This window comes from Alexandromys fortis, unplaced genomic scaffold (assembly GCF_014885135.2).
Source record: "Alexandromys fortis isolate MF-2015 unplaced genomic scaffold, M_Fortis_MF-2015_v1.1 scaffold_74, whole genome shotgun sequence".
NCBI lineage: Eukaryota > Metazoa > Chordata > Mammalia > Rodentia > Cricetidae > Alexandromys > Alexandromys fortis.
In genome coordinates, this window is record NW_026068008.1 from 3,404,013 (window position 1) to 3,422,275 (window position 18,263).

The 18,263-nt window shown below is 48.3% G+C and overlaps 1 long non-coding RNA gene, 1 other non-coding gene and 1 pseudogene across 3 annotated transcripts in view; all 3 read left to right on the top strand.

The window, feature by feature from the left end:
• LOC126513379 (uncharacterized) overlaps positions 1-18,263 on the top strand; it is a 1,096,546-nt gene that overhangs the window by 439,540 nt on the left and 638,743 nt on the right. The window lies entirely within an intron of this gene.
• On the top strand, positions 3,853-3,959 carry LOC126513427 (U6 spliceosomal RNA). Its single transcript, XR_007595331.1, has one exon. It is a non-coding gene; the product is annotated as a U6 spliceosomal RNA (small nuclear RNA).
• On the top strand, positions 7,191-7,736 carry LOC126513373 (ferritin light chain 1-like; annotated as a pseudogene).

Here is an 18,263-nt window from a genome sequence, read left to right on the forward strand (position 1 = left end):
AAAGTGCTCAGTACCAGGTCCCCAGGTCCCCAGGTCCCCTTGCCCTGTCTTTTATGCCTGCTACTCTCAGAACCTCTACAGAAGACTGGTGGAGGAGCAGCGGAAACTCAGAGTCCTCTGGAGTGGAGCTGAGTGTGGAAGAGGTGCCCAGGTCGACCCCCCTGGAGGCTGAAGGAAAGCACGAATCAATAGGCCTCTGAAGTAGCCAGACAAAGAGAGCAGGGTGGAGAGAAAGGTGAGAGAGACGGGAGGGGGAGGGAGACTGGGCAAGACTGAGGTGGACGTCCCTGCGCTCCGGCATTACAATGGACATTTCTGTTGCTGATAGAATAGCAATGAAGACGTATGTCTCTGCTCTGCTCTCTCAGTCCACTTAAACAGTGCAGGATCTAAACAGGGAAAGGTTCCACCCCAGTTAGCATAACAAAGGTAACCCTCAAAGACTTACCCAGAAGCCCATCTCTCAGGCCCTACCAGGATGACAGTCAACACTAACCCAAAGACAAGACCATAGAGCAAAAGCAGCAGTGGCCAGGAGGCTGCCTCCCTCTGCGTTGTGGGAGCCCTGTGATACTCAGAATGTCGTCTCTGGAACTCAAGTGGATACCAGTCACGGTGAGGCTTGATCGGGGTTCTCCATTCTTCATGCTTAGCAGAATGCCCTGCCGAGCAAACATGGCTTTTTAGCTTCACCCAGGTCTTTCAATCTATGCACAGCTGATGAGTTAACTCAAAGGATGTCCTTCGCTGTGTAACACCTGACCACTCTCCTTGACCTTCTCTTCTTAGACATCCCATCTTCAGGCCAAACCTTAAGAGCGTGAAACTCAGCTCATCGTTTTACTCGACCCTAACTACTTCTGTTGCTATTCACGGTCCTCTGGGTGAACGTGCACAGATGCATTTGGTCAAGGAAACCAGCGAAACTTGGGCTTCTTTGAGTCTTCTCTCTCCCACCCAGTTCACCCTTGAGCTGTAAACATTCCTCCCTTTGCATCCTGAGCCCTTCACCATCTGTTGCCTGGACAACTGTGTTAGCCTCCCTCTAGATTATGCTGATTTGAAGTCCACTATTTCTCATCAGACACACCCTAGTCTTCAGTTCCAGGTTGATTTTGCAAAAAAACAAGAAGAACAACAAAAATCATCTATTAAATTCATCTATGATTTAGTTTACAATCTAAAATTCCTTGCATGGGGTTCAAGTTTCTTCCTAAAGTTGCAGGATTTCAGGATCATTGGCAGTACCTCCCTCCTCACTGGGTGCCCTTCCTAACACAATCATTCTCAGCCGATTGTGTGTGTGTGTCTGTGTGGCGTGTTTTAAATGTTTTTTTTTTTTTAAGATTTATTTATTTATTATGTACGAAGTGTTCTGCCTCCATGTATGCCTGCGGGCCAGAAGAGGGCACCAGATCTCATTACAGATGGTTGTGAGCCACCACGCGGTTGCTGGGAATTGAACTCAGGACCTCTGGAAGAATAGCCTATAGCAGCCCTTAAATGTTTTTTTGTGAGATTGTTTTTGTTATTGTTAACTGTGTGTATGGGTGTGTGTGCATGAGTGCAGGTGCTCTCAGAGGCCAGAAGCAGAGGTTCAGAGGCCCTGGAGCCAGCCCTCACCTCCTGTCTCTGGGCATCCGCAGCCAAATCGGTCCTCTGGCTTCAGAGACAATGGAAGCAGCCATTGGAACTGAGCAGAGGGGCACACATTTCTCAGCTCAGTTTTGGCATTAGCAGGGAGGGAAGAGAATCCGTGGTCAGACATTTGAGGCATCTCTGGCATTGGGGTTCAAAGTGAGGGAGAGGCCTCTGGCCAGGGTGTGGAGTTCCTCGGGAAGAAGAGGCACCAAGTTTGACAATATCCTTTATGCTTGCAGTAAGTGATGCAGGCTGTGTGCATGGCAGATGTGTTAGCATAAAATGTGACAGATTCAGTAAGATACGGAGCATAAATAAATACAGAGCAAGGGTTTGTATGTCTAGGACACTGTCGACATGAAGTGAGTGTGCCAGCTCTGGGAGTCACCCAGCACTCACACAGGGACTCGGAGGCCAAGCAGGTAGCTACCCCAGGGGAAAATTCCCAAGACCAGTGCTGTCTTCTTCAGGGTTCCCTCAGTGGGTGTGACACAAGACAAAACTAGACAATGAGAGCACTTTCCCTAAATTGCTTTCAGAAATGTTCTAGAAAGTTCTAGAAGGAATTCTGTGGTGAGCTGGATACCACCTTATGGGACAGCTTCATCTGTAATATCAGATCATTACCAACTCGTATGCAAATGGTGTCCCTGGATTCCCAGGCTGTGCTATCCTTGGAGGAGAAAGGGGTCCACCTTCAAAAGAGGCTTGCCTCTGCCTCGGGCAGGCCACTTCCGGTCAAAACCCCTCGGCACCAAACTTGTCAGGGTCCAAGCTGATTATTGTTGTTGTTATTGTTTAGATGAACACACAAAATATGGGGTCCACCATAGCGTCTTCTGTCACACATGCTAAGGTTTTCATTCTGCCCTCCTCCATCTGTCCTCCTTCCCTCACCACGGCCGAGCTCCTGCTGCCTTCTCACATGTACCCTTGACCTCTCGCCATGGCATTTCCCACTCCTTATGATCTCTCCTTCCCTCTCCCATTCCCCTTTCTAGTTTTATAACCTGCAAACAAACACATATGAATGCATACACATATATGCGCACGTGCACGCACGCGCCTACACACACACACACACACGTTTTAAATCTCGGTTCTCTGTTTGAGAAAACACTCATTCTTTCTGAGTCTGGATTATTCTTGCTTAACATGAGGATTTCCGTCTACATCTATTTTCCTGCAAGTATCATAATTTCATTTTTTTTTACGGTTGAATAAAAATTGTGGTTATGAACTGCACCCTAACCATTGTAGAGTCTACCCAGTCCCTCCTAGCTAATCATTCTTAATATCAAGCCTCTTGCCTGCAGCCCTCCTCTCCTGCCAATATTTAATGCCCTGGAAATCTGTGTGGCTCCATCTGCAGATGGCTGCCTTCCAGGCACTCCCCGGGAACTAGTGGCACCACAGCGCCCCCTGCTGGCAAAGTCTCAGAAACCACCTTCTAGGTCGCCTAGGTTCAGAGTCTTAAACTAGGCATCTTGGTTCAGGCCAGTAATCCCATTACTAAGGAGATTTAGGCTGCAGTATCTTGAGTTCACGGCAAGTCTGGGCTACATAGCCAGGCCCCACCACAAGGAAACACAAACATGGGGTCCACTACCATTGTTCTTTGGAGAGAGAGCTATGAAGAGATGTCTTTTCTTCTGGCTCTCTCTTCCCGTTCTTTCCACGGGGTTTCACTGTGAGAGGGAATGCCAACAACGCTGGGACAGACGTCCAGAGGAGACTTCACACGGAGGAAAACGACCAGAGAAGAGCAGTGGTAAATCCAGGGTGCGGTCACCTGAAGCCTCCTTCACAGGACTGCACTTGCTGGACAGGAGCAGGCGGGGTGGGAAAGGAGGCACAGGGTGAGCAGAGCAGAGCATGGGCAGAGCACTGGCTTTCCCACGGGCAGAAATGACCTTGGACTCTGACCCTCCATGCCTACTTCCAAGCACCAGGTTACTGAGCCTCCATACCTGGCTCTACCCTTTTCTTAACTACGGTTTTTTGTTATTCATTTTCTTTATTCTGGTGCCTTCCAATTGTTTTCTTCTTCCTTTGCTAAAAGTATCCTTTTCTAAGCTGGGCAGGGTGACATATGTCTGTAATCACTTGGCTGATGGAGGCAGGCGAATCAAGAATGCAAATGTAGTTTCAGCTACAAAGAAAGATTAAAGCCAGCCTGGACTACATGGAATCCTATCTAGAAAGAAACGAGTACTTGCTTCTGTAGTACATACACTAACACTGGAACAATGCACAGAAGATTAGCATGGCCCCAGCACAACGATGACATGCAAATTCATGAAGCATTCCATATTTTTCTGAGCGAGGTAACCCAGATCCAGAAGGACAAACGTGGCATGTCCTCACTCACACGTGGTTATTAGCTGTAAAGTAAAAGATAGCCATGCTACAATCCACAGACCCAGAGAGGCTAGGTAACAAGGAGAGCTTATGGGGGACTTGTGGGTCTCCCAGGAAGGGGAGAGAGGATATTTTGCTGGTGGAACAGAGGCGGGCTGGGTTGGAACAGGAGGGATCAATGGGGGGTTGGGGATGATGGGAGAAACCACTGGAATTGGGGGGGGTTTGGAGGTGAGGGGGAAACCCAGTGCAGTGGAAACTTCATGGAATCTGTGGCAGTAACCCTTGCAGAGACCCCTGGGAATGGGGGACATGGAACCTGAACACAGGCCATCTCTGTAACCAGGCAAGGCCACAAGTGGAGGGTTGGGACCCCAACTCAGCCACAAAACCTTTGACCTACAGTTTGTCCTGCCTACGGAGTGTTCTGAGACCAGAGCCTAGCAAAATCCTCATCAAAGAGACCAGAGAGACTTCATCTAGCAACTGATAGGACCAGATGAAGCAACTCACAGCCAATCTACAGGTGAAACTTAGGGAGTCCTGTGGAGGAGGAGGAGGACTCAGAAGGGTCAGGGACATCGTGAGAAAGTGGTCCACAGAACTGACCAGGATTCATGGGGACTGAAAGAGGCCAGGGAGCCTGTGCCACTCTGACCTAGGTCCCCTGTATATGTGTTGTGGCTAAGTAGCTTAGTGTTCTTGTGTCCTAATGGTGGGAGTGAAGGGTTGCTGACGCTTTGCCTACTTATGGGACCCTTTTCCTCCCGCTGGGTTGCTGTGTCCAGCCTTGATGGGACGGCATATATTGGTCTTATTGTAGCACATTATGCCATGTTTGGTTGTTGTCCCTGGGAGGCCTTCTTTTTTCTGAGGGGAGAAGGGGGGGGTGGATCCGGGGAAGAGGAGGAGTGGCAGGGGAAGACTGGGGGAAGGGAGAGAGGGGAAACTTCGGTAGGGATGTAAGAGATGAGAGATTTTCAAACTGTGTTTAAACGTTTTCCATCCTCCTTCAGTGTGAGTTTCCTACAATTTTTGTTCACACTTCATTTTGTAATTCAGTAGCCAAGCCTTGCTTATCTTGGCTCATTTCTGAACTCTTATCCAAACGCCCGTACTTGCTAGACTAAGACTAAAGAGAAAGCCTGGACTTCTCCCTGAATCTGCTCAAAGAATTCCTCTTTGTGGCTGGGGATGTGGCTCAGTCGGAACAGTGCTTGCCTTAGATCCTTGAAGCCCTGGGTTCGATGCCCAGCACCGTGTAAACCGGATTTGGTAGCTCACACCTATAACCCTAGCACTAATGAAGAGGAGACAGGAGCGAGGAACCCCAAAGTCATCTCTCGGTGTAAAGCGAATTTGAAGCCAGCCTGGAATATGTACGAGCCTACTGCTAAATAAGTAAATAAACAAATGGCTCCCTGGCTGCCTTGTCTCTGTACTGCAGTTCACGGTGACCTACAGCGAAGCTTTGTTTCTGACTTCCCACCCTCTCCCCACCAGACTTCATGTTGAAAAGATTTGCACTGCTTTTCTTTCCTGCATTCCTGATCGTACAGCCTCAAAGTCAAGGGAAGACCAGCTTGGTCCTTACTACATTAAAGCTGTGAGAGGGCAGGCAGGATGGCTCAGTGGGTAAAGACACTCGGGGCTCAGCCTGATAACCTGAGTTCAGTCCCCAGAACACACACAGTGAAAGGGTTCACCCAGTTTCTTCAGGTCGTCCTCTGATCGCCATACGTGCACCACGACACACACACACACACACACACACACACACACACACACACTTACTAAACAACTAAGCAAATGTTAAAAAATTGAAAATCATTTTTCTTTGCCTTGGTTCTCTTGGGTCGTACCTCTCTGTCTCCACCCCTGTCTGTGTCTCCTCGTAATTCATAAGAACCAGAGTATGGATCACGTAAGTGTATCCATTTTTACATGCGAGGGACAGTTACGCCTGAGCTGAAATTAACACCTTTTCAGGAGAAGTATGTGTATTTTCAGAGCACAGTAAAATGAAAATGGGAAAACCAGAGTTTTAAAATAAGCCTTTTCTATAGAAATTCAGATGGCAATGTTTGGACAGATGGGAGCGGAGGGCGTCAGTGGGGAGAGAATTAGTCAGAGTCGCCCCTTGTGCATGGGGCAGGCTCAGAAACTACAGCTTTTCACACGGGGTTTGAACAATGAACAGTTTTCACAGACTATTGTGTTTTGGCGTCTCTAATTAAGGGCTAATTAAATGCCTATTTTATTGCATGTCTACTTTTTCGAATGTTTCAGAATTCCCCAGATCCCTGCTACTGTGTGTATTGAATCAGCCTGTCAACTCAGCTACCTGCAAACATGTTTCTAGGACAGAAAGATGATCCGAAAGAAGTCTTCACAACAGAGCACATAGCTGGAAGCTTCATCGCTCATGGGGCGTGGAAACATGGGGACTGCAGAAGACCCCAGCTTTCCCCTGTCACGATCCTAGTCTAGTCATGATAAGGCATAGCCTATTGTTCTCCTCCCTTGATTGTTCTTTCTGTTGTGGTGCTGGGGACAGAACCCAGGGGCTCTCATCTGCCAGGAAAGTGTTCTACCACTGAGTCATACCATCAGTCGATAGGATAAAATCAAAAGTAAGAGGGTGTGTGCGTGCATGCTAGTGTGCATGCCTGTGTGTGTGTATGCTCGTGTGTGTGCATGAAGATTGCAAGGTAAGTGAGAAATACAATCGAACTTTATTTTATGCATAAAGTATTTTTAAATTTTTTGTTTGTTTTTGTTTTCTGAGATAGGGTTTCTCTGTGTAACAGCCCTGCCTGTCCTGGAACTCACTCAAGGTTGGCCTTGAATTCACCGAGATCCACCTGCCTCTGCCTCCCAAGTGCTGGGATTAAAGGCGTGCACCACCACCACCCAGCAATTTTTAATTTTTGGTACAGTTGGTTACATTTGCAGGAACATTCTTCCACCAGGACACATCTCTAGCTCCCTTTAATCTTAAAAAAAAAAAAAAAAAAAAAAAAAAAAAAAAAAAAAAAAAAGCAGAGCAGCCTTCGGAGATCCCATGGATCGGTGTCATGCTTCAACAGTATTTGGACGGAACAGACCCGGGGCCTCCCTTTGTTAGCTTCCACTGCTCCTCATCTGCAGTCGCAGCCTCTGCTCCCAGGACCAACCAAACTGTCTATTTGCCGGTAGCTCCAGACTGCATCTCAGCCATGACCTCCCAGATTCGTCAGAATTATTCCACCGAAGTGGAGGCTGCCGTGAACCGCCTGGTCAACCTGCACCTGCAGGCCTCCTACACCGACCTCTCTCTGGGCTACTATTTCGATCCGGATGATGTGGCTCTGGAGGGTGTAGGCCACTTCTTCCGCGAATTGGCCGAGGAGAAGCGCAAGGGCGCCGAGTGTCTCCTCAAGTTGCAGAAGATCGCGGAGGCTGTGCACTCTTTCAGGAGAAGCCATCTCAAGATGAGTGGGGTAAAACCCAGGAGGCCATGGAAGCTGCTCTGGCCTTGGAAAAGAACTTGAACCAGGGAACTTCATTCCCTGGGCTCTGCCTGCACAGATCCTCATCTCTGTGACTTCCTTGAAAACCACTTCCTGGATGAGGAGGTGAAGGTCATCAAGAAGATGGGCAACCACCTGACCAACCTCCGCAGGTTGGCTGCTGAGCCCCAGGCATCTCTGGGCGAGTACCTCTTTGAGCGGCTCACTCTCAAGCATGACTAGGAGGCCTCTCCTTCTAGGGGCTCCCACCTCTGCACCAGCCCACCTCAGGACCTTCACCCAAACCTCTCAAGAAGCCACTAGGCAGCTTTGTAATGCCCCGGAGCCCCTCTCAAGTCTTGGACCAAGCAAAAATAAAGCCTTTTGAAACAGAAAAAAAAAGCAAACAAAATAAAAACTTTGAGACAGAGTTTCTCTAAATTTCTCAAGATAGCTCTGAATGTGCAATCCTCTGGCCCCCCTGCTAAGCAGCTGGGATGTCAGGCCTTCAATCCCAGACTGGCTCATAAGAGGACTCTGATTAATAACATAGGAGACAGGACATGCTGTTGCTGGGCTGGTGTGCCGAAGCTAGCCCATGCTCCAGCCCCGCCTTGCTTCCCACATCCCTAGATGTACAATTCCGGCTCTCGGGAGATGGGAGTCAGCTACACGGCCACTTTCAGTCCACCTGGGATACGTAAGACCCTGTCTCAGACAAACAAAACAAAGCAGCAGTGACCAGCAGAATGAGAGAACCACATCAATTCTCATTTGGCTCTTTCTTTTTCTCCTTACTTTTCCTTTTTTCTTTTCTTTTTTTCTTTTTTTTTTTTTTTTTTTGAGACAGGGTTTCTCTGTAGCTTTGGAGCCTACCTCACTCTGTAGACTTTCGAACTCACAGAGATCCGCCTATCTCTGCTTCCTGAGTGCTGGGATTAATGGCATGTGCCACCACCACCAGGCTGTCTTTTTCTCAAATGTCCTGCCATTGACATTTGAGTATTGAAAACAACTTTTACAACAAAAGACTTTTTTATTATTATTACTTTTAAAAATTATTTTTAGCCAGGTGGTAGTGGCACACACCTCTAATCCCAGCACCCAGGATGCAGGTAGATTTCTGAGTTCAAGGCCAGCCTGGTCTACAGAGTAAGTTTCAGGACAGCCAGGGAGGGTTACACTGTCTTTATAAAAAAAGATTTAAATAATTATGTATTTTTTGAGATTATAATTACCTCAGTTTCCCCTTCCCTTTACTCCCCTCTACCTCCCATATATCTCTCCTGGGTCTCTTTCAAGTCCATCACCTCTTTTTTCAGTGTTCTTTTATATGTGCATATATAGATATATACACATTATATATGTTACCTGTGTGAGTACATTACACATAATACACATATACACATACATGCAGCCTGCTCGGTCTTTTTGAGGTTCCTTGAATGTATGCCGCATGTGCTCTTCCCTGGGTAAAGCTAATTCTCCCCGTCTCAGCTCTCCTTCGTAGGTGAAGTTCTTTGTGTAGCATTGGTCCCCTGCGACCACACTAACCCCCCATTACTCTATTGTCGTCTTTGTGTAGCCCACATTTAGGCAGTCATGTTGGGAGACTTTGTGTGTAGTTTCTGACACAGTTTCACAGCAAACTCCCTGCCCCTCTGGCTCTCACAGTCTCTGTTCCTTCTGTGTGTTCTGAATGCATCTGTTGGGACGAGGCTGCACAGCTCTGCGTTTTGACTGGCTGTGATTTTCTCTAATGGCCTTTGTTTAGAATTAGTATTAGTGGTGTTGTTTGTGTTTCAAGACAAGGTTTTGCTGTGTAGCTCTGGTTGTCCTGGAATTAGCCCTGTGACCAGGCTGGACTCAAACTTGGAGGAGGATTAATTTTTTATTATTTGTAGTTATATGTACATGTTTGTGTCTGTGTGAACATTCATACCAGCGTCTTCAGAGGCCAGAGGCATTGGATGCCCTGGACCTGGAGTTATAAGAGGTTGTGGCGCCGGGAACCGAACCCACGTCCTCTGTGAGAGCACTATGCATTCTTAGCTGAGCTGAGTCGTTTCTCCAGCCCACCTGGTTTTCTTTATATGAGACAAGGCCTTACTAACCTGAGTTCTAGATCCTCCTGCCTCAGCCTCCTGAGTGGCTAGGATTAGAGGTGTATGCCACCATACCTGTCTCAAACCATATGTTGGACACAATGCCAACCAGTACCTCAGCCTTGCTCTTCTGGACTCCTGGTCAACTTGAGGTAGGGGAAAGAGACAGGCTTTGGACCAGAAAGGAAGAGAATTACAGCCTTGCTAGAGAGTTCAGGAATATGGCTCAGTGGTAGAACACTTGTCTTGTGTGTGCAAGGCCCTGGCTTCCATCCCCAGCACCGCACTTGCTCACTCACCGTCTTGTGTGTGCAAGGCCCTGGGTTTCATCCCCAGCGTCACACTTGCTCACTCCCTGTCTTGAGTGTGCAAGGTCCTGGCTTCCCTCCCCAGCACCGCACTTGCTCACTCCCTGTCTTGAGTGTGCAAGGCCCTGGCTTCCATCCCTAGTGCCGCACTTGCTCACTTGCTGTCATCCCTAGCTGGGTGGTCACTCACAATTTGACACCAACTGACTACAGTACCTGTTGGAACCGGCAGAAGGGGAAGCAGATCTATTACCGATTATTGCTAGCTTCAGATGATGTCCCATCTCCCCCTGGGCTTTCTCGCTAGCGTTTATCGCTGTCTGGAATCCGTCAAGCACTTGTTTATTTCCTGAGTGTTCCTGCTCCGCCTCCTAGGAGCTCAGCAGAGCAGGAACCTTGATGACCGCCTTTGGTCGGGTCATTCACCATTGTCAAGGGGCACGCTTGCATGGAGAAACGGGTCAGTGGATCCTGACTGGCTGAGTGGAGGTGAAAAGAGAGTGAGGCACGTGACAAAGGCGCAGCAGCTGAGCTGTTTGGGTCTGTTTTGTTTTTGTGGAGATGTACTGGACCACAGCAATGCACGGACCGTGAAACTCAGCTGGAGCTGGGTCCTCTCTGTTGTACCTGAGATCTTTCCTCGATTCTTTAGCGCTGTCCAAGAAAGCTTGCTGAGGGATTATCACTAGATGGTGTGGATGAGAATTTAGCTTTAGGTCCAAGGGCATTTCGGGGTAGGTTGGCTGGCTCGTCCTAGTCTGTCTGTGGAGCCTTGTGACTTCTTAAGTCATCCTGGAAGCGGAGCTGTAGCTGTGGCGACAGTCGTTCAGTAGGTGGCGCTCTCGGCCAGAACACAGTCCTTCTCAGCCAGGGCACAGCGTTACCGACAAGTCCTTGGACTGCGGTGTGGCCACGCTTCCTACTTCCCAGTCTGTGAGCCCCTCCCACACGCCGCCTCCCCTTCGTTCCTCTCCTCCGGTAGCGCTTTAGCCAGCGGTGTGGAGGGCGTGCTGATCTCCTAAAGCGACCAGGTGAGGGGAGGAAGAACACCGAGCTAACTCGTGTGCGAAGTCTAATTTGGTTTCTTTTGAGGTTTCATTTACTCAGTTATTCACCAAATTCGCAGATGTGATGGGGTTTCGGGGTAGGAGCAGATTCTGAAACCCGGGTCTGCTGTTTATCGGCAGAACCAATTTCCACCTCTCAGCTTCCGAGTTCCTCTTCTGTAAAGGGGGCGCAGCGAGAAGGCCTCTCAAACACTTGCTTCAAGGATTGATAAATACTGATATCCAAAGTACAGGAACAAGTTTGTCAGATAAATACAGACTATCAGTATGCTGCTATGACCTGTTTAACTTCGTAACTGACATGTTATAACAGATACTTAAAAAAAACTCCACCTTTTTCTCAGGTTTATTTTTACATTGTAATTTATGTGAGTATGTGTATATATGCCACAGGTATGTGAGTGCCATACAGGAACCAAAAGAGGGTAGTGGGATTCCTGGGGCTGGACTTGGAGTATTCTGTAATTCCAATGTCAGGTTCCCAGTGTGAATGCTGGGAGCCAATGTCAGGTCTTCTGGAAGAACAGCAGTGACCACTCTCTTACCAGAACTGGGCTTGTGCGTGCCAGTGTGTGCACATGTATGTGAATGTGCATGTGTGCGCGTGTGTGTTTGACAGTGTCAGGCTACGAAGCCCTGGCTGGTCTGGAACTTACTATGTAGAACAGGCTGATCCCAAAGTCGTAGATTTCCAGCTGCCTCTGCCTCCCGAGTACCTGGAATACAAGTATGGCTGGCCACTCATATCTCCTTGATGTACACCTTCAAATAGCCTAGGGAACGGGCATCCTTGACTCATCTTTTGCTGATGAAGGAAGTGAGGAGAGGAGGGGTTAAATGATTTCTTAATGGGTGCTCTGGCTCTTGGGTTCACTCAGTGGGAGGCCTGAGGGTGGTGGCTGCTCTTCCCCCACTGCAACGCACGGAGCTCTGTGTCCCGGCTAGTGGGCTAGTGTGGCTAGTCAGCGTCTGGACCGCCATGGCAGAGCTCTTAAGAGCTTCCTCGCACCAGCAGTGGTGGCGCACGCCTTTACACTCCAGCACTCAGGAGGTAGAGGCGGGTGGGTCTCTGTGAGTTCAAGGCCAGCCTGGTCTATAAGAGCTAGTTCCAGGACAACTAGGGCTGTTACACAGAGAAACCCTGTCTCAAAAAAACAAAACAAAAACAACAACAAAAAAGAGCTTCCTCTGCAAACAGCAGCAGCAGCTGAGGGCTGGACACTGACTTCATCTTTTAGGTGTGCTCGGTCAGCCTGTCAACAAACTGAGTAAGTGGACTCTGAAGGATTCTGGGAAGCCACCCTGACTTCAAGGGTGAGCAGGCAGGAGTGACATTAACACTGGTTCGGTGTGTTTGTGCGCATGGTTTTATAAGAGTGTCTTCCTACGCAATCCTCAGCAGCTTCAATCATGCTGGCCTCAATTTGTGGTGATTCTCCCGACTCGGCCTCCCAGGTGCTTGTCTTCGAAAGAGGCCTTCAAAACTCTTGGGACACAGAGGTGATGGACCACACCTGTCTCAGCAATGAGGAAGAACAGGCCGGAAGGATTTCAGGTTCCAGCGCACAGGAGACTAACTAAAAAAAAAAAAATCTTTGATCAAGAAATTATAATAAGGGAACCAGGCAGCAGTGGTGCACGCCTTTAATCCCGGCTCTTGGGAGGCAGAGGTGAGTGAACCTCAGTGAGTTAGAGGCCAGCCTGGTCCACAGAGTGAGTTCCAGGATAGCCAGGACTGGTACACAGAGAAACCTTGTCTAAAATCTCCCCACACAAAAAAAAAGAAAGAAAGAAAAGAAAAACGAAATTATAATAAGGGCTAGAAATGTAATTCAGTGGTCAAATACCTGGGTTCTATTTCTAGCAGGCACGTGCGCGCACACACACACACGTGTGTACACACACATACACACGAGAGAGAGAGAGACAGACAGACAGAGACACACAAAGAGAAGCCCAAATTCTGCTTGCATTTTTAGCAGAGTGGTAATAGGTGTATTTATTTTTCTATTTCTAATTGTTATATTTTTATAACTGGAATTTGGCCCAAGCCTAAGGTGTCCGTGGAAACCCCGTGGGTGTTAGGGACTTGTGTGACCTCCAGCAAACACCTACCCATGTTGCGGTGCTCGGTGCTCTTCCTCACCCCGAGGTGTCGGTCTGCTGAGTCACCTCCAGCCTGTCTTCCCTCTGGGGGACGGAGAAGGTTGCTCTGTAACAGAACCATGCTCTGTACTGGCAAAGCCTGCCCATTCTGGAGGCTCTGCTGAAGACTGGGCTTTTCTTGGCCTGGTATTCAGCAGAATAAAAAGGGTCACAGGTCACAAAACACATTGTCCCTCCTTAGTTATCTAACTTCTAAGGAATAGGACCAACGTGGACAGTGTGGCGTGTGTAGTAGGCCATCAGAGCACATGGGGCTCGTTTACTTTGCTGGCGGGCCGACATGCCCGGAAGTGGGCTCCACACTCTTGCCCATCCTGTTCCTGCCTGCGAGTCACCTTCAGTGGGGTCTCTCTGCTGTGCCTTGCTTGCCTGGACCAGTAAACAGCCCCCTTGTTCAACGGACAGTTCCCAAGCAAAGGCTTCTCATTGCGTTCCCTGTACTTATGTGTTAAGTAAGAGAGCTCCTTTAAACCCTCCACACACTGGGTCTAACCGCCCGGGCTGCGTGCTCGGGCAGGGTTAATTCATGAAGACGGAGACGCCTAGTGGGACTGCAACATTAAAAAGACCTCTTTGCGAAACTGGGTTTTTATCATCACCGCCATTGAAAGCAACACTGGACTCGAGGAGAAAAGAAACTCTGTCGTTTGGAGGGGCAGGTTAGGGTCAGGTCCCCTGCAAAGGTTTTTCCTACTCTCCCGTCCCGGGGCCTCAGTGTTCCCTCATTCTCAGCCTTCTTTCCTCCCTCCCCACCCTCCCCTGACACCCTGCTCTCTGATGACAAACCTTCAAGATAACATACCACAAAAATCACAGAGATGAAATCAGGCCACAGGGCCGAGCCAGAGACCTAGTGCGTCGGATTGAACCCTGAGAGGAATCTCTGGACAGTCACCTCATTGGCTGGAGGATCAGAGGGGGTCATGCGTGACCTTTATCCAGGTGTGGCATTTTTTAACAGATAACTAGACCAGGTGAAACTGAGAGTTGAGGTGTTTTGCCAAGAGGGTGGAGGGGTGGTGATGTCCTTCCTGCTCCCCAGCTGCCTCCACCCCGGCTGAGATCTTATCAGCAGAGGTGCAGAGACTCCATAGAAATGGAATCTTCCAGAGCTTTTATCTCACTCTTTCCACTTCTTTGAAAAGCAGACCAAGCTGCTTTCAAGTTTAAACAATACAGATAATCCCATCAGAAAAGAACCATAATTCCCCGCCCCCAGCTCCCCCCAGAGGAGAAACCAGAGGAAAACCAACTGAAATTCTCAAGACTTTGCTCAAGTGTGATGAGTCTACTTTGGAGCTTTCTCTGCCATCTGGGGTCATCGGGGTAGGCTGACAGTGATGGCGACCTTTCTCCCAGCTTCTGCCTGCCCTCCAGACTGGGCCCCTTTAAAACCAGGCTTCTCAGCATGGATTGCCTCTCCAAGGCTCAATGCTATTGAGTGAGTGGGTCAGCTTTGCTGGCACACTCCTGTAATCTTAGCATTGGGGTAGCTGAGGCAGGAGAATCACTGAGAGTCTGAGGCCAACCAAGCTACATATCTCTATCCTGTCTCAAATTGCCCCCTCCCTTCCTCTCCCCTCCCTCTCTATTTTTCCACCCCATCCACCCACACTCACTGTGTATGGAAACATACAAATTTTCTTTCTATGGATAATTTGGAAGAAAATAGAATCACCAGTTATTAGAAATAAGCCCAGTTCCCCCCCATAGCTAATGTGAGTTAGTTCAGTTGGTAGGAATCTTGGAGTTGCCTACCAGGAAGAGGGCTGTGCCCTTCCAAGACAGACTTCATTGAGGCCAACTGTCCACTCTGGTCACTCTCAGACTCTCTCTCTCTCCCTTCCTCCTTCCTTTCTTAAATTTATTTGCATTTGTGTTTTGTCATGGGTGTAAGGTCCCCTGGAACTGGAATTGCAGACAGTTGTGAGCTGCCATGTGGGTGGTGGGAATTGAACCTGGATCCCCTGGAAGAGCAGTCAGTGCTCTTAACCACCAAGCCGTCTCTCCAGCCCCCAGACCATCTTTCTTTCCTTTCTTCCCAAACCAAGGGACAGCACATGGCCTCACTTTTCACCTCGGAGACTGGGTAAAAACAGCCCTCTCCACCTTTTCAGAAGGATCAAGGAAACTAGAGTCCCTTTCAGCCTCTGGGGGCTGGACATCTAAGAACTCAGTGTGTTCTTGGGAAGGGGACACAGAGACCCTCAAAATGCAGAGGGTAGGATGGCTCAATGTCACAGCTTGCCTGTCCAGGGGCCTCTGTCCGTACTCGCAGGCTGGCCACTCCCTCCGTCACTCACTTCCTTTTTGACTCTGAGTCCTCCTCTAGCTGTGGCAAACCATTTACTTTTAAGAGTGTCCCAAGATGGAGAAACAGCAGCCAGATAGCAAACTCATCCCTTTCCCGGCATTTCTTGGTTCAGATGAGGTCAGGCAGCAAACCAGTCATCCCTGAGGTGAGATTCAGGCAGCTCAGGGAGGGCCCTACTCCAAAATAGATCCCGCACAAACACCTGAACTACTGGTGACCAACTCATCCCTTTCTTGACTGACAAATATTTACCCAATACACCCCATACGCCCCTTCGGGTACATAGAAAGTGTGCCTGGTCTCAGGATGAGCAAGATGTTGGTAGCTGAGCTGAGTATTGTGGTGCAGACTGGTAAGCAAGACAGAGCCAGGACATTCACTATCATTTTGAGGCCAACTTGGACTACATAGTGAAGTACCAGGCCAGCCAGGTCTACACTTGGGGATCCTGTTTTTTTTTTTTTTTAAATATTCCATGAATGTAATTTACAGTCTTGTTTTGAAGGTGACATCATCGTTGGGGGCTGGAGAGATGGCTCATCTGTGAAGAGTCCTGGCTGCTCTTCCAGAGGTCCTGAGTTCAATTCCCAGCACCCACATGGTGGCTCACAACCATCTCTACTAGGATCTGCAGGTCTACATGCAGAGCCCTCTGTCAGGGCTCAAGTAACCCAGATGACCTCAGACTAGCTCCATGGCTGAGACTGCCTCTCAGGTGCTGGGACAACAGGCGCACACAACCATGGCCGGCTTCCTGTTCTCCTTTAAAGATGTCTTAGAGACACCCTTCCCAGAGTTGTCCATGATCTTCCTTGCCTTTCTGTCTACTCCGGAAAGGCTTTCGGAACGGAGCTGAGCTGAGCCCACCTTGGCCGAGTCCCTGACCTTTGTGAGCCTGACTGTCCTGCCGGAGAGGAGGCTTGAACAGTCCTGTGACTGTTGACGCCTGGGGGGCAGCAGATGTTGAAAGGGCAGGTGGGGGTTCAGGAATGGAGGCGCCCAGAGACACGTAGCTTCTTTCACAATCTGGCCTGGGGCTGATCCTGTGATTGGGCGTCTCAGCCAAGAATGTCCCCAGAATCCCAAGTCACTTTAGACACCGTTTCCGTGTCCTGTGTTCAATATCCTCAGATAGAGTGGGTTTGCGAGCAGAGGGTAGCAGGCTCCTGGGGCCGTTCTGCTGCAGGGTGTGAGAAAAGAAAGGGGTGGATCTTCTCTTGGTCTTTTTGCTTTAGTTTTTCTTGAATCTATGGCTGGGTGTGGTGGTCCATGATTTTTTGTTTATTTGTTTGTTTGTTTTAATCCCAGCACTCAGGAGGCAAAAGCAGGAGGATCTCTGAGAGTTCAAGACTAGTCTGGTCTACAGAGTTAGTTCCTGGACAGCCAGGGCTACACAGGGAAACAGTGCCTTAGAAAATAGTCACGAAGGAAAACTCGCTGAGTTCCTTTCTCCGTGCATTCTAAGAAAAACTCAAATAAATGAGACACGCTTCATAGAAATCTCCAATGGTTTCATCTTTCCCCAACATTTTTGTGACAGGAAAAAGAATGATTGGCATGTCTTCCCATGTGACCACATAAAAGAGACAGACGCCTTTATGTTTATTGCAATAATATTTTTTTCTAATTTTTTGAAACCAGGTCTTGCTATGTATTGTAGGCTGGCCTGGGCTTACTGTGTAGCCCAGATTGTATTTGCAATTTTGCTGCTTCAACTTTTCTAAATGGTGAGCTTACACGGAGTGAGGAGTGAGCCTCCGCAGCTAGCCGATAACTTCAAACTTTTCAGCTTTATAAGGGATGCCTCATAGCCCCATTTTTATGAAAGTAAAAATCCCCCCCAACTTAAAAACTAAGAGTAACCAAAAAACAAACAAATAAAAGGTGTGCCTTCAAGGAATAAATAATCTCTGGAGGTTATACTGGCAGCAATTACTGTGGGCTCACCCATCCTCAGTTTAGTCAACCACAGATGGAAAGCGTTCGTGAGAAAAGGCTTCAATATCAAGTACATACTAAGGTTTTGCTTGTTATGACCCCCTGTGCACTATAGGGTAACAACTTGTGCAGTGTGTTTTCTGTTAGGCAATGGTGGACCTGAGATCCCTGCACTTACGCAGCACAGACACTGAGAGAAAACAATTGATAAATGGGACCTCCTGAAACCGAAAAGCTTCTGTAAAGCAAAGGACATGGTCAGCAAGACAAAACAACAGCCTACAGAATGGGAAAAGATCTTCACTAAACCCACATCAAACAGAGGTCTGATCTCCAAAATATACAAAGAACTCAAGAAATTGGACACCAAAAGATCACATAATCCAATAAAAATAATGGAGTACAGACCTAAACAGAGAACCCTCAACAGAGAAATCTAAAATGGCTGAAAGACACTTAAGGAAATGTTCAACATCCTTAGTCACCAGAGAAATGCAAATCAAAACAACTCTGAGATTCCCTCTTACACCTGTAAGAATGGCCAAGATCAAAACACTGATGACAATTTACGCTGGAGAACTTGTGAGGTAAAGAGAACACTTCTGCATTGCTGGTGGGAATGCAAGCTGGTACAGCCCCTTTGGATGTCAGTGTGGCAATTTCTCAGAAAATTAGGAAACAACCTTCCTCAAGACCCAGTAATACCACTTTTAGGTATATATCCAAAGGATGCTCAATCGTGCCACAAGGACATGTGTTCAACTATGTTCAGAACAGCTTTGTTTGTCATAGCCAGATCCTGGAAACAACCTAAATGCCCCTCGATCCAAGAATGGATTAAAAAAAAAATATGGTACATTTACACAATGGAG